The sequence below is a fragment of the Schistocerca gregaria genome, unplaced genomic scaffold, assembly GCF_023897955.1.
Source record: "Schistocerca gregaria isolate iqSchGreg1 unplaced genomic scaffold, iqSchGreg1.2 ptg000178l, whole genome shotgun sequence".
In the NCBI taxonomy this organism is placed as follows: domain Eukaryota; kingdom Metazoa; phylum Arthropoda; class Insecta; order Orthoptera; family Acrididae; genus Schistocerca; species Schistocerca gregaria.
The window spans coordinates 12650310-12664393 of record NW_026061728.1 but is presented as its reverse complement, the minus strand read 5'-3'; positions in this window follow the sequence as shown (position 1 = coordinate 12664393).

Sequence of the window (14084 nt, the reverse complement as noted above, 5' to 3'; positions counted from 1 at the left end):
AGACTGTTGCAGACATTACTATCATGGAGGAAAGTGCGCATGGTGACTGTTGTATTCAATCCCGATGCAATTTCTGTGTTTCATCAACACTCTGATAGTCCACAGATTACAGAAGGCCTCCAGATGTGCATCGGAAACTAACACTGGTCTTCCAGGGAACGATCAAATCGTAGACTGTTTGAGACATTCCTCCCATGGAGGAAAGTGCTCATGGAGACTGTTGTATTCAATCCCGATGCAATTTCTGTGTTTCATCAACACTTTGAAGGTCCACAGATTACAGAATGCCTCCAGATGTGCATCGGAAACTACTTCTGGTCTTCCAGGGAACTATCAAAGTATAGACTGTTTAAGACATTACTCCCAAGGACGAAAGTGCGCATGGTGCCTGTTGTATTCAATTCCGATGCAATTTCTGTGTTTCATCAACAGTCCGATAGTCCACAGATTACAGAATGCCTCCAGATGTGCATCGTAAACTACTAGTGGTCTTCCAGGGAACGATAAAAGCGTACACTCTTTGAGACATTACTCCCATGGAGGGAAGTGCGCATGGTGACAGTTGTATTCAATCCCGATGCAATTTCTGTGTTTCATCAACAATTTGGAGGTCCACAGATTACAGAATGCCTCCAGATGTGCATCGGAAACTACTACTGACCTTCCAGGGACCGATCAAAGCGTAGACTGTTTGAGAATTACTCCCATGGAGGAAAGTGCGAATGGTGACTGTTGTGTTCAATCCCGATGCAATATCTGTGTTTCATCAGCAGTCTGATAGTCAACAGATTACAGAATTCCTCCAGATGTGCCCGGAAACTACTTCTGGTCATCCAGGGAACGATCAAAGCGTAGCCTGTTTGAGACACTACTCCCATGGAGGAAAGTGCGCATGTTGGTTGTTGTATTCAATCCCGAATGCAATACCTGTGTTTCATCAACACTCAGATATTCCACAGGTTACAGAATGCCTCAAGATGTGCATCGGAAACTACTACTGGTCTTCAAGGGAGCGATCAAAGCGTAGACTGTTTGAGACATACCTCCCATGGAGGAAAGTGCGCATGGTGACTGTTGTATTCAATCCATATGCAATTTCTGTGTTTCATCAACACTCTGATAGTCCACAGATTAAAGATTGTCTCCAGATGTGCTTCGGAAACTACTACTGGTCTTCCAGGGAACGATCTAAGCGTAGACTGTTTCAGACGTTACTCTCATGGAGGAAAGTGCGCATGGTGACTGTTGTATTCAGTCCTGATGCAATTTCTGTGTTTCATCAGCACTCTGATAGTCCACGGATTACAGAATGCCTACATATGTGCATGGGAAACTACTTCTGGTCTTCCAGGGAACGATCAAAGCGTAGACTGTTAGAGACATTACTCCCATGGAGGAAAGTGCGCGTGGTGACTGTTGTATTCAATCCCGATGCAATTTCTGTGTTTCATCAACACTCTGATAGTCCACAGATTACAGATTGTCTCCAGATGTACATCGGAAACTACTACTGGTCTTCCTGGGAGCGATCGAAGCGTAGACTGTTTCAGACATTACTCCCATGGAGGAAAGTGCGCATGGTGACTGTTGTACTCAATCCCGAGGCAATTTCTGTGATTCATCAACACTTTGAAGGTCCACAGATTACAGAATGCCTCCAGATGTGCATCGGAAACTACTTCTGGTCTTCCAGGGAACGTTCAAAAAATAGATTTTTTGAGACATTACTCCCAAGGAGGAAAGTGCGCATGGTTCCTGTTGTATTTAATCCCGATGCAATTTCTGTGTTTCATCAACAGTCTGATAATCTACAGGTTACAGAATGCCTCCAGATGTGCATCGGAAAATACTACTGGTCTTCAAGGGAACGATCAAAGCGTAGACTCCTTGAGACACTCCTCCCATGGAGGAAAGTGCGCATGGTAACTGTTTTATTCAATCACGATGCAATTTCTGTGTTTCATCAACACTCTGATAGTCCACAGATTACAGAATGCCACCAGATGTGCATCGGAATCTACTACTGGTCTTCCAGGGAATGATCCAAGCGGAGACTGTTAGAGACATTACTCCCATGGAGGAATGTGCGCAAGGTAACTGTTGTATTCAATCCCGATGCAATTTCTGTGTTTCATCAACACTCTGATAGTCCACAGATTACAGAATGTCTCCAGATATGCATCGGTAACTACTACTCGTCTTCCAGGGAACGATCAAAGCGTAGACTCTTTGAGACACTCCTCCCATGGAGGAAAGTGCGCATGGTAACTGTTTTATTCAATCCCGATGCAATTTCTGTGTTTCATCAACACTCTGATAGTCCACAGATTACAGAATGCCTCCAGATGTGCATCGGAAACTACTACTGCTCTTCCAGGGACCGATAAAATCGTGGTCTGTTTGAGACATTACTTTTATATAGGAAAGTGCTCATGGTGAATGTTGTATTCAATCCCGATTCAATTTCTGTGTTTCATCAACACTCTGATAGTCCACAGATTACAGAATGCCTCCAGATGTGCATCGGAAACTAACACTGGTCTTCCAGGGAACGATCAAAGCGTAAACTGTTTGAGACATTCCTCCCATGGAGGAAAGTGCGCATGGTGACTGTTGTATTCAATCCCGATGCAATTTCTCTGTTTCATCAACACTTTGAAGGACCACAGATTACAGAATGCCTCCAGATGTGCATCGGAATCTACTACTGGTCTTCCAGGGAACGATCAAAGCGTAGACTGTTTGAGAATTACGCCCATGGAGGAAAGTGCGCATGGTGATTGTTGTATTCAATCCCGAAGCAATTTCTGTGTTTCATCAACACTCTGATAGTCCACAGATTACAGAATGCCTCCAGATGTGCATCGGAAGCTACTACTGGTTTCCAGGGAACGATCAAAGCATAAACTCTTTGAGTCATTACTCCCATGGAGGAAAGTGCCGATGGAGACTGTTGTATTCAATCCCGATGCAATTTCTGTGTGTCATCAACACTCTGATAGTCCACAGATTACAGAATGCCTCCAGATGTGAATCGGAAAGCACTACTGGTCTTCCAGGGAACAATCAAAGCGTAGACTGTTAGAGACATTCCTCCCATGGAGGAAAGTGCGCATGGTGACTGTTGTATTCAATCTTGATGCAATTTCTGTGTTTCATCATCACTCTGATAGTCCACAGATTACATAATGCCTCCAGATGTGCGTCGGAAACTACTGCGGGTCTTCCAGGGAACGATGAAAGCGTAGACTCTTTGAGACATTACTCCCATGGAGAAAAGTGCGCTTGGTGACTGTTGTATTCAATCCCGAAGAAATTTCTGTGTGTCAGCAATACTCTGATAGTCCACAGATTACAGATTGCCTCTAGATGTGCATCGGAAACTAATACTGGTCTTCCAGGGAACGATCAAAGCGTAGACTGTTTGAGACATTACTCCCATGGAGGAAAGTGCGGATCGTGACTGTTGTATTCACTCCCGATACAATTTCTGTGTGTCATCAAAACTTTGAAGGTCCACAGAGTACAGAATGCCTCCAGATGCGCATCGGAAACTACTTCTGGTCTTCCAGGGAACGATCAAAGAATAGACTGTTTAAGACATTACTCCCATGGAGGAAAGTGCGCATGGTGACAGTTGTACTGAATCCCGATGCAATTTCTGTGTTTCATCAACACTCTCATGGTCCACAGATTACAGAATGCCTCCAGATGTGCATCGGAAACTACTACTGGTCTTCCAGGGAATGATCAAAGCGTAGACTGTTGCAGACATTACTCTCATGGAGGAAAGTGCGCATGGTGACTGTTGTATTAAATCCCGATTCAATTTCTGTGTTTCATCAACACTCTGATAGTCCACAGATTACAGAAGGCCTCCAGATGTGCATCGGAAACTAACACTGGTCTTCCAGGGAACGATCAAAGCGTAGACTGTTTGAGACATTCCTCCCATGGAGGAAAGTGCGCATGGAGACTGTTGTATTCAATCCCGATGCAATTTCTGTGTTTCATCAACACATTGAAGGTCCACAGATTACAGAATGCCTCCAGATGTGCATCGGAAACTACTACTGACCTTCCAGGGAACGATCAAAAACGTAGACTGTTTGAGAATTACTCCCATGGAGGAAAGTGCGAATGGTGACTGTTGTGTTCAATCCCGATGCAATTTCTGTGTTTCATCAGCAGTCTGATAGTCAACAGATTACAGAATTCCTCCAGATGTGCCCGGAAACTACTTCTGGTCATCCAGGGAACGATCAAAGCGTAGCCTGTTTGAGACACTACTCCCATGGAGGAAAGTGCGCATGTTGGTTGTTGTATTCAATCCCGAATGCAATACCTGTGTTTCATAAACACTCAGATAGTCCACAGGTTACAGAATGCCTCCAGATTTGCATCGGAAACTACTACTGGTCTTCAAGGGAGCGATCAAAGCGTAGACTGTTTGAGACATACCTCCCATGGAGGAAAGTGCGCATGGTGACTGTTGTATTCAATCCATATGCAATTTCTGTGTTTCATCAACACTCTGATAGTCCACAGATTAAAGATTGTCTCCAGATGTGCTTCGGAAACTACTACTGGTCTTCCAGGGAACGATCTAAGCGTAGACTGTTTCAGACGTTACTCTCATGGAGGAAAGTGCGCATGGTGACTGTTGTATTCAGTCCTGATGCAATTTCTGTGTTTCATCAGCACTCTGATAGTCCACGGATTACAGAATGCCTACATATGTGCATGGGAAACTACTTCTGGTCTTCCAGGGAACGATCAAAGCGTAGACTGTTAGAGACATTACTCCCATGGAGGAAAGCGCGCGTGGTGACTGTTGTATTCAATCCCGATGCAATTTCTGTGTTTCATCAACACTCTGATAGTCCACAGATTAAAGATTGTCTCCAGATGTGCTTCGGAAACTACTACTGGTCTTCCAGGGAACGATCTAAGCGTAGACTGTTTCAGACGTTACTCTCATGGAGGAAAGTGCGCATGGTGACTGTTGTATTCAGTCCTGATGCAATTTCTGTGTTTCATCAGCACTCTGATAGTCCACGGATTACAGAATGCCTACATATGTGCATGGGAAACTACTTCTGGTCTTCCAGGGAACGATCAAAGCGTAGACTGTTAGAGACATTACTCCCATGGAGGAAAGCGCGCGTGGTGACTGTTGTATTCAATCCCGATGCAATTTCTGTGTTTCATCAACACTCTGATAGTCCACAGATTACAGATTGTCTCCAGATGTACATCGGAAACTACTACTGGTCTTCCTGAGCGATCGAAGCGTAGACTGTTTCAGACATTACTCCCATGGAGGAAAGTGCGCATGGTGACTGTTGTACTCACCCCGAGGCAATTTCTGTGATTCATCAACACTTTGAAGGTCCACAGATTACAGAATGCCTCCAGATGTGCATCGGAAACTACTTCTGGTCTTCCAGGGAACGATCAAAAAATAGATTTTTTGAGACATTACTCCAAAGGAGGAAAGTGCGCATGGTTCCTGTTGTATTCAATCCCGAATCAATTTCTGTGTTTCATCAACAGTCTGATAATCCACAGGTTACAGAATGCCTCCAGATGTGCATCGGAAACTACTACTGGTCTTCAAGGGAACGATCAAAGCGTAGACTCTTTGAGACATTCCTCCCATGGAGGAAAGTGCGCATGGTAACTGTTCTATTCAATCCCGATGCAATTTCTGTGTTTCATCAACACTCTGATAGTCCACAGATTACAGAATGCCACCAGATGTGCATCGGAATCTACTACTGGTCTTCCAGGGAATGATCAAAGCGGAGACTGTTTGAGACATTACTCCCATGGAGGAATGTGCGCAAGGTGACTGTTGTATCCAATCCCGATGCAATTTCTGTGTTTCATCAACACTCTGATAGTCCACAGATTACAGAATGTCTCCAGATATGCATCGGTAACTACTACTGGTCTTCCAGGGAACGATCAAAGCGTAGACTGTTTCAGACATTACACCCATGGAGGAAAGTGCGCATGGTGACTGTTGTATTCAATCACAATGCAATTTCTGTGTTTCATCAACACTCTGATAGTCCACAGATTACAGAATGCCTCCAGATGAGCATAGGAAACTAACACTGGTCTTTCAGGGAATGATCAAAGCGTAGATTGTTTGAGACATTACTAACATGGAGGAAAGTGCGGATCGTGACAGTTGTATTCAATCCCGATGCAATTTCGTTGTTTCGTCAACACTCTGATAGTCCACAGATTACAGAATGCCTCCAGATGTGCCTCGGGAACTACTACTGGTCTTCCAGGGAACGATCAAAGTGTAATCTGTTTGAGACACTACTCCCATGAATGAAACTGCGCATGGTGCCTGTTGTATTCAATCCCGATGCAATTTCTGTGTTTCATCAACAGTCTGATAGTCCAAAGATTACAGAATTCCTCCAGATGTGCATCGGTAAGTACTAATGGTTTTCCAGGGAACGATCAAATCGTTGACTGTTTGAGACTTTACTCCCATAGAGGAAAGTGCGCATGATGACTGTTGTATTCAATCCCGAGGCAATTTCTGTGTTTCATCAACACTTTGAAGGTCCACAGATTACAGAATGCCTCCAGATGTGCATCGGAAACTACTTCTGGTCTTCCAGGGAACGTTCAAAAAATAGATTTTTTGAGACATTACTCCCAAGGAGGAAAGTGCGCATGGTTCCTGTTGTATTTAATCCCGATGCAATTTCTGTGTTTCATCAACAGTCTGATAATCTACAGGTTACAGAATGCCTCCAGATGTGCATCGGAAAATACTACTGGTCTTCAAGGGAACGATCAAAGCGTAGACTCCTTGAGACACTCCTCCCATGGAGGAAAGTGCGCATGGTAACTGTTTTATTCAATCACGATGCAATTTCTGTGTTTCATCAACACTCTGATAGTCCACAGATTACAGAATGCCACCAGATGTGCATCGGAATCTACTACTGGTCTTCCAGGGAATGATCCAAGCGGAGACTGTTAGAGACATTACTCCCATGGAGGAATGTGCGCAAGGTAACTGTTGTATTCAATCCCGATGCAATTTCTGTGTTTCATCAACACTCTGATAGTCCACAGATTACAGAATGTCTCCAGATATGCATCGGTAACTACTACTCGTCTTCCAGGGAACGATCAAAGCGTAGACTCTTTGAGACACTCCTCCCATGGAGGAAAGTGCGCATGGTAACTGTTTTATTCAATCCCGATGCAATTTCTGTGTTTCATCAACACTCTGATAGTCCACAGATTACAGAATGCCTCCAGATGTGCATCGGAAACTACTACTGCTCTTCCAGGGACCGATAAAATCGTGGTCTGTTTGAGACATTACTTTTATATAGGAAAGTGCTCATGGTGAATGTTGTATTCAATCCCGATTCAATTTCTGTGTTTCATCAACACTCTGATAGTCCACAGATTACAGAATGCCTCCAGATGTGCATCGGAAACTAACACTGGTCTTCCAGGGAACGATCAAAGCGTAAACTGTTTGAGACATTCCTCCCATGGAGGAAAGTGCGCATGGTGACTGTTGTATTCAATCCCGATGCAATTTCTCTGTTTCATCAACACTTTGAAGGACCACAGATTACAGAATGCCTCCAGATGTGCATCGGAATCTACTACTGGTCTTCCAGGGAACGATCAAAGCGTAGACTGTTTGAGAATTACGCCCATGGAGGAAAGTGCGCATGGTGATTGTTGTATTCAATCCCGAAGCAATTTCTGTGTTTCATCAACACTCTGATAGTCCACAGATTACAGAATGCCTCCAGATGTGCATCGGAAGCTACTACTGGTTTCCAGGGAACGATCAAAGCATAAACTCTTTGAGTCATTACTCCCATGGAGGAAAGTGCCGATGGAGACTGTTGTATTCAATCCCGATGCAATTTCTGTGTGTCATCAACACTCTGATAGTCCACAGATTACTGAATGCCTCCAGATGTGAATCGGAAAGCACTACTGGTCTTCCAGGGAACAATCAAAGCGTAGACTGTTAGAGACATTCCTCCCATGGAGGAAAGTGCGCATGGTGACTGTTGTATTCAATCTTGATGCAATTTCTGTGTTTCATCATCACTCTGATAGTCCACAGATTACATAATGCCTCCAGATGTGCGTCGGAAACTACTGCGGGTCTTCCAGGGAACGATGAAAGCGTAGACTCTTTGAGACATTACTCCCATGGAGAAAAGTGCGCTTGGTGACTGTTGTATTCAATCCCGAAGAAATTTCTGTGTGTCAGCAATACTCTGATAGTCCACAGATTACAGATTGCCTCTAGATGTGCATCGGAAACTAATACTGGTCTTCCAGGGAACGATCAAAGCGTAGACTGTTTGAGACATTACTCCCATGGAGGAAAGTGCGGATCGTGACTGTTGTATTCACTCCCGATACAATTTCTGTGTGTCATCAAAACTTTGAAGGTCCACAGAGTACAGAATGCCTCCAGATGCGCATCGGAAACTACTTCTGGTCTTCCAGGGAACGATCAAAGAATAGACTGTTTAAGACATTACTCCCATGGAGGAAAGTGCGCATGGTGACAGTTGTACTGAATCCCGATGCAATTTCTGTGTTTCATCAACACTCTCATGGTCCACAGATTACAGAATGCCTCCAGATGTGCATCGGAAACTACTACTGGTCTTCCAGGGAATGATCAAAGCGTAGACTGTTGCAGACATTACTCTCATGGAGGAAAGTGCGCATGGTGACTGTTGTATTAAATCCCGATTCAATTTCTGTGTTTCATCAACACTCTGATAGTCCACAGATTACAGAAGGCCTCCAGATGTGCATCGGAAACTAACACTGGTCTTCCAGGGAACGATCAAAGCGTAGACTGTTTGAGACATTCCTCCCATGGAGGAAAGTGCGCATGGAGACTGTTGTATTCAATCCCGATGCAATTTCTGTGTTTCATCAACACATTGAAGGTCCACAGATTACAGAATGCCTCCAGATGTGCATCGGAAACTACTACTGACCTTCCAGGGAACGATCAAAGCGTAGACTGTTTGAGAATTACTCCCATGGAGGAAAGTGCGAATGGTGACTGTTGTGTTCAATCCCGATGCAATTTCTGTGTTTCATCAGCAGTCTGATAGTCAACAGATTACAGAATTCCTCCAGATGTGCCCGGAAACTACTTCTGGTCATCCAGGGAACGATCAAAGCGTAGCCTTTTTGAGACACTACTCCCATGGAGGAAAGTGCGCATGTTGGTTGTTGTATTCAATCCCGAATGCAATACCTGTGTTTCATAAACACTCAGATAGTCCACAGGTTACAGAATGCCTCCAGATTTGCATCGGAAACTACTACTGGTCTTCAAGGGAGCGATCAAAGCGTAGACTGTTTGAGACATACCTCCCATGGAGGAAAGTGCGCATGGTGACTGTTGTATTCAATCCATATGCAATTTCTGTGTTTCATCAACACTCTGATAGTCCACAGATTAAAGATTGTCTCCAGATGTGCTTCGGAAACTACTACTGGTCTTCCAGGGAACGATCTAAGCGTAGACTGTTTCAGACGTTACTCTCATGGAGGAAAGTGCGCATGGTGACTGTTGTATTCAGTCCTGATGCAATTTCTGTGTTTCATCAGCACTCTGATAGTCCACGGATTACAGAATGCCTACATATGTGCATGGGAAACTACTTCTGGTCTTCCAGGGAACGATCAAAGCGTAGACTGTTAGAGACATTACTCCCATGGAGGAAAGCGCGCGTGGTGACTGTTGTATTCAATCCCGATGCAATTTCTGTGTTTCATCAACACTCTGATAGTCCACAGATTAAAGATTGTCTCCAGATGTGCTTCGGAAACTACTACTGGTCTTCCAGGGAACGATCTAAGCGTAGACTGTTTCAGACGTTACTCTCATGGAGGAAAGTGCGCATGGTGACTGTTGTATTCAGTCCTGATGCAATTTCTGTGTTTCATCAGCACTCTGATAGTCCACGGATTACAGAATGCCTACATATGTGCATGGGAAACTACTTCTGGTCTTCCAGGGAACGATCAAAGCGTAGACTGTTAGAGACATTACTCCCATGGAGGAAAGCGCGCGTGGTGACTGTTGTATTCAATCCCGATGCAATTTCTGTGTTTCATCAACACTCTGATAGTCCACAGATTACAGATTGTCTCCAGATGTACATCGGAAACTACTACTGGTCTTCCTGAGCGATCGAAGCGTAGACTGTTTCAGACATTACTCCCATGGAGGAAAGTGCGCATGGTGACTGTTGTACTCACCCCGAGGCAATTTCTGTGATTCATCAACACTTTGAAGGTCCACAGATTACAGAATGCCTCCAGATGTGCATCGGAAACTACTTCTGGTCTTCCAGGGAACGATCAAAAAATAGATTTTTTGAGACATTACTCCAAAGGAGGAAAGTGCGCATGGTTCCTGTTGTATTCAATCCCGAATCAATTTCTGTGTTTCATCAACAGTCTGATAATCCACAGGTTACAGAATGCCTCCAGATGTGCATCGGAAACTACTACTGGTCTTCAAGGGAACGATCAAAGCGTAGACTCTTTGAGACATTCCTCCCATGGAGGAAAGTGCGCATGGTAACTGTTCTATTCAATCCCGATGCAATTTCTGTGTTTCATCAACACTCTGATAGTCCACAGATTACAGAATGCCACCAGATGTGCATCGGAATCTACTACTGGTCTTCCAGGGAATGATCAAAGCGGAGACTGTTTGAGACATTACTCCCATGGAGGAATGTGCGCAAGGTGACTGTTGTATCCAATCCCGATGCAATTTCTGTGTTTCATCAACACTCTGATAGTCCACAGATTACAGAATGTCTCCAGATATGCATCGGTAACTACTACTGGTCTTCCAGGGAACGATCAAAGCGTAGACTGTTTCAGACATTACACCCATGGAGGAAAGTGCGCATGGTGACTGTTGTATTCAATCACAATGCAATTTCTGTGTTTCATCAACACTCTGATAGTCCACAGATTACAGAATGCCTCCAGATGAGCATAGGAAACTAACACTGGTCTTTCAGGGAATGATCAAAGCGTAGATTGTTTGAGACATTACTAACATGGAGGAAAGTGCGGATCGTGACAGTTGTATTCAATCCCGATGCAATTTCGTTGTTTCGTCAACACTCTGATAGTCCACAGATTACAGAATGCCTCCAGATGTGCCTCGGGAACTACTACTGGTCTTCCAGGGAACGATCAAAGTGTAATCTGTTTGAGACACTACTCCCATGAATGAAACTGCGCATGGTGCCTGTTGTATTCAATCCCGATGCAATTTCTGTGTTTCATCAACAGTCTGATAGTCCAAAGATTACAGAATTCCTCCAGATGTGCATCGGTAAGTACTAATGGTTTTCCAGGGAACGATCAAATCGTTGACTGTTTGAGACTTTACTCCCATAGAGGAAAGTGCGCATGATGACTGTTGTATTCAATCCCGAGGCAATTTCTGTGTTTCATCAACACTTTGAAGGTCCACAGATTACAGAATGCCTCCAGATGTGCATCGGAAGCTACTACTGGTTTCGAGGGAACGATCAGAGCATAAACTCTTTGAGACATTACTCCCATGGAGGAAAGTGCCCATGGAGACTTTTGTATTCAATCCCGATGTAATTTATGTGTTTCATCAACACTCTGATAGTCCACAGATTACAGATTGTCTCCAGATGTGCATCGGGAACAAATACTGGTCTTCCTGGGAACGATCAAAGCGTAGACTGTTTCAGACATTACTCCCATGGAGGAAAGTGCGTATGGTGACTGTTGTATTCAATCCCGACGCAATTTCTGTGTTTTATCAACAGTCTGATAGTCCACAGATTACAGAATGCCTCCAGATGTGCATCGGAAACTACTACTGGTCTTCCAGGGATCGATCAAATCGTAGACTGTTTGAGAATTACGCCCATGGAGGAAAGTGCGCATGGTGACTGTTGTATTCAATACCGATGTAATTTATGTGTTTCATCAACACTCTGATAGTCCACAGATTACAGATTGTCTCCAGATGTGCATCGGGAACAAATACTGGTCTTCCTGGGAACGATCAAAGCGTAGACTGTTTCAGACATTACTCCCATATAGGTAAGTGCGGATGGTGACTGTTGTATTCACTCCCGATGCAATTTCTGTGTTTCATCAACAATTTGGAGGTCCACAGGTTACAGAATGCCTCCAGATGTGCATCGGAAACTACTATTGGTCTTCCAGGGAACGATCAAAGCGTAGTCAGTTTGAGACTTTACTTTTATGGAGGAAAGTGTGCATGGTGACATTTGTATTCAATCGCGATGCATCTTCTGTGTTTCATCAACACTCTGATAGTCCACAGATTACAGATTGTCTCCAGATGTGCATCGGAAACTATTACTGGTCTTCCTGGGAACGATCACAGCGTAGACTCTTTGAGACATTACTCCCATGGAGAAAAGTGCGCTTGGTGACTGTTGTATTCAATCCCGATGAAATTTCTGTTTTTCATCAATACTCTGATAGTCCACAGATTACAGATTGCCTCCAGATGTTCATCGGAAACTAATACTGGTCTTCCAGGGAACGATCAAAGCATAGTCTGTTTGAGACATTACTCCCATGGAGGAAAGTGCGGATGGTGACTGTTGTATTCACTCCCGATGCTATTTCTGTGTGTCATCAAAACTTTGAAGGTACACAGAGTACAGAATGCCTCCAGATGCGCATCGGAAACTACTTCTGGTCTTCCAGGGAACGATCAAAGAATAGACTGTTTAAGACATTACTCCCATGGAGGAAAGTGCGCATGGTGCCTGTTGTATTCAATCCCGATGCAATTACTGTGTTTCATCAACACTCTGATAGTCCACAGATAACAGAATGCCACCAGATGTGCATCGGAAACTACTACTGGTCTTCCAGGGAATGATCAAAGCGTAGACTGTTAGAGACATTACTCCCATGGAGGAAAGTGCGCATTGTGACTGTTGTATTCAATCCCGACGCAATTTCTGTGTTTCATCAACACTCTGATTGTCCACAGATTACAGAATGCCTCCAGATGTGCATCGGAAACTAACACTGGTCTTCCAGGGAACGATCAAAGCGTAGACTGTTTGAGACATTCCTCCCATGGAGGAAAGTGCGCATGGTGACTGTTGTATTCAATCCCGATGCAATTTCTGTGTTTCATCAGCACTTTGAATGTCCACAGATTACAGAATGCCTCCAGATGTGCATCGGAAACTACTTCTGGTCTTCCAGGGAACGATCAAAAAATAGATTTTTTGAGACATTACTCCCAAGGAGGAAAGTGCGCTTGGTTCCTGTTGTATTCAATCCCGATGCAATTTCTGTGTTTCATCAACTGTCTGATAATCCACAGGTTACAGAATTCCTCCAGATGTGCATCGGAAACTCCTACTGGTCTTCAAGGGAACGATCAAAGCGTGGACTGTTAGAGACATTACTTCCATGGAGGAAAGTGCGCATGGTGACTGTTGTATTCAATCCCGATGCAATTTCTATGTTTCATCAACACTTTGAAGGTCCACAGATTACAGAATGCTTCCAAATGTGCATCGGAAACTACTACTGGTCTTCCAGGGAACGCTCAAAGCGTACACTGTTTCAGACATTACTCCCATGGAGGGAAGTGCGCATGGTGACAGTTGTATTCAATCCCGAGGCAATTTCTGTGTTTCACCAAGAATTTGGAGGTCCACTGATTACAGAATGCCTCCAGATGTGCATCGGAAACTACTACTGGTCTTCCAGGGAATGATCAAAGCGTAGACTGTTGCAGACTTTACTCTCATGGAGGAAAGTGCGCATGGTGACTGTTGTATTCAATCCCGATGCAATATCTGTGTTTCATCAACACTCTGATAGTCCACAGATTACAGAATGCCTCCAGATGTGCATCGGAAACTAACACTGGTCTTCCAGGGAACGATCATAGCGTAGACTGTTTGAGACATTCCTCCCATGGGGGAAAGTGCGCATGGTGACTGTTGTATTCAATCCCGATGCAATTTCTG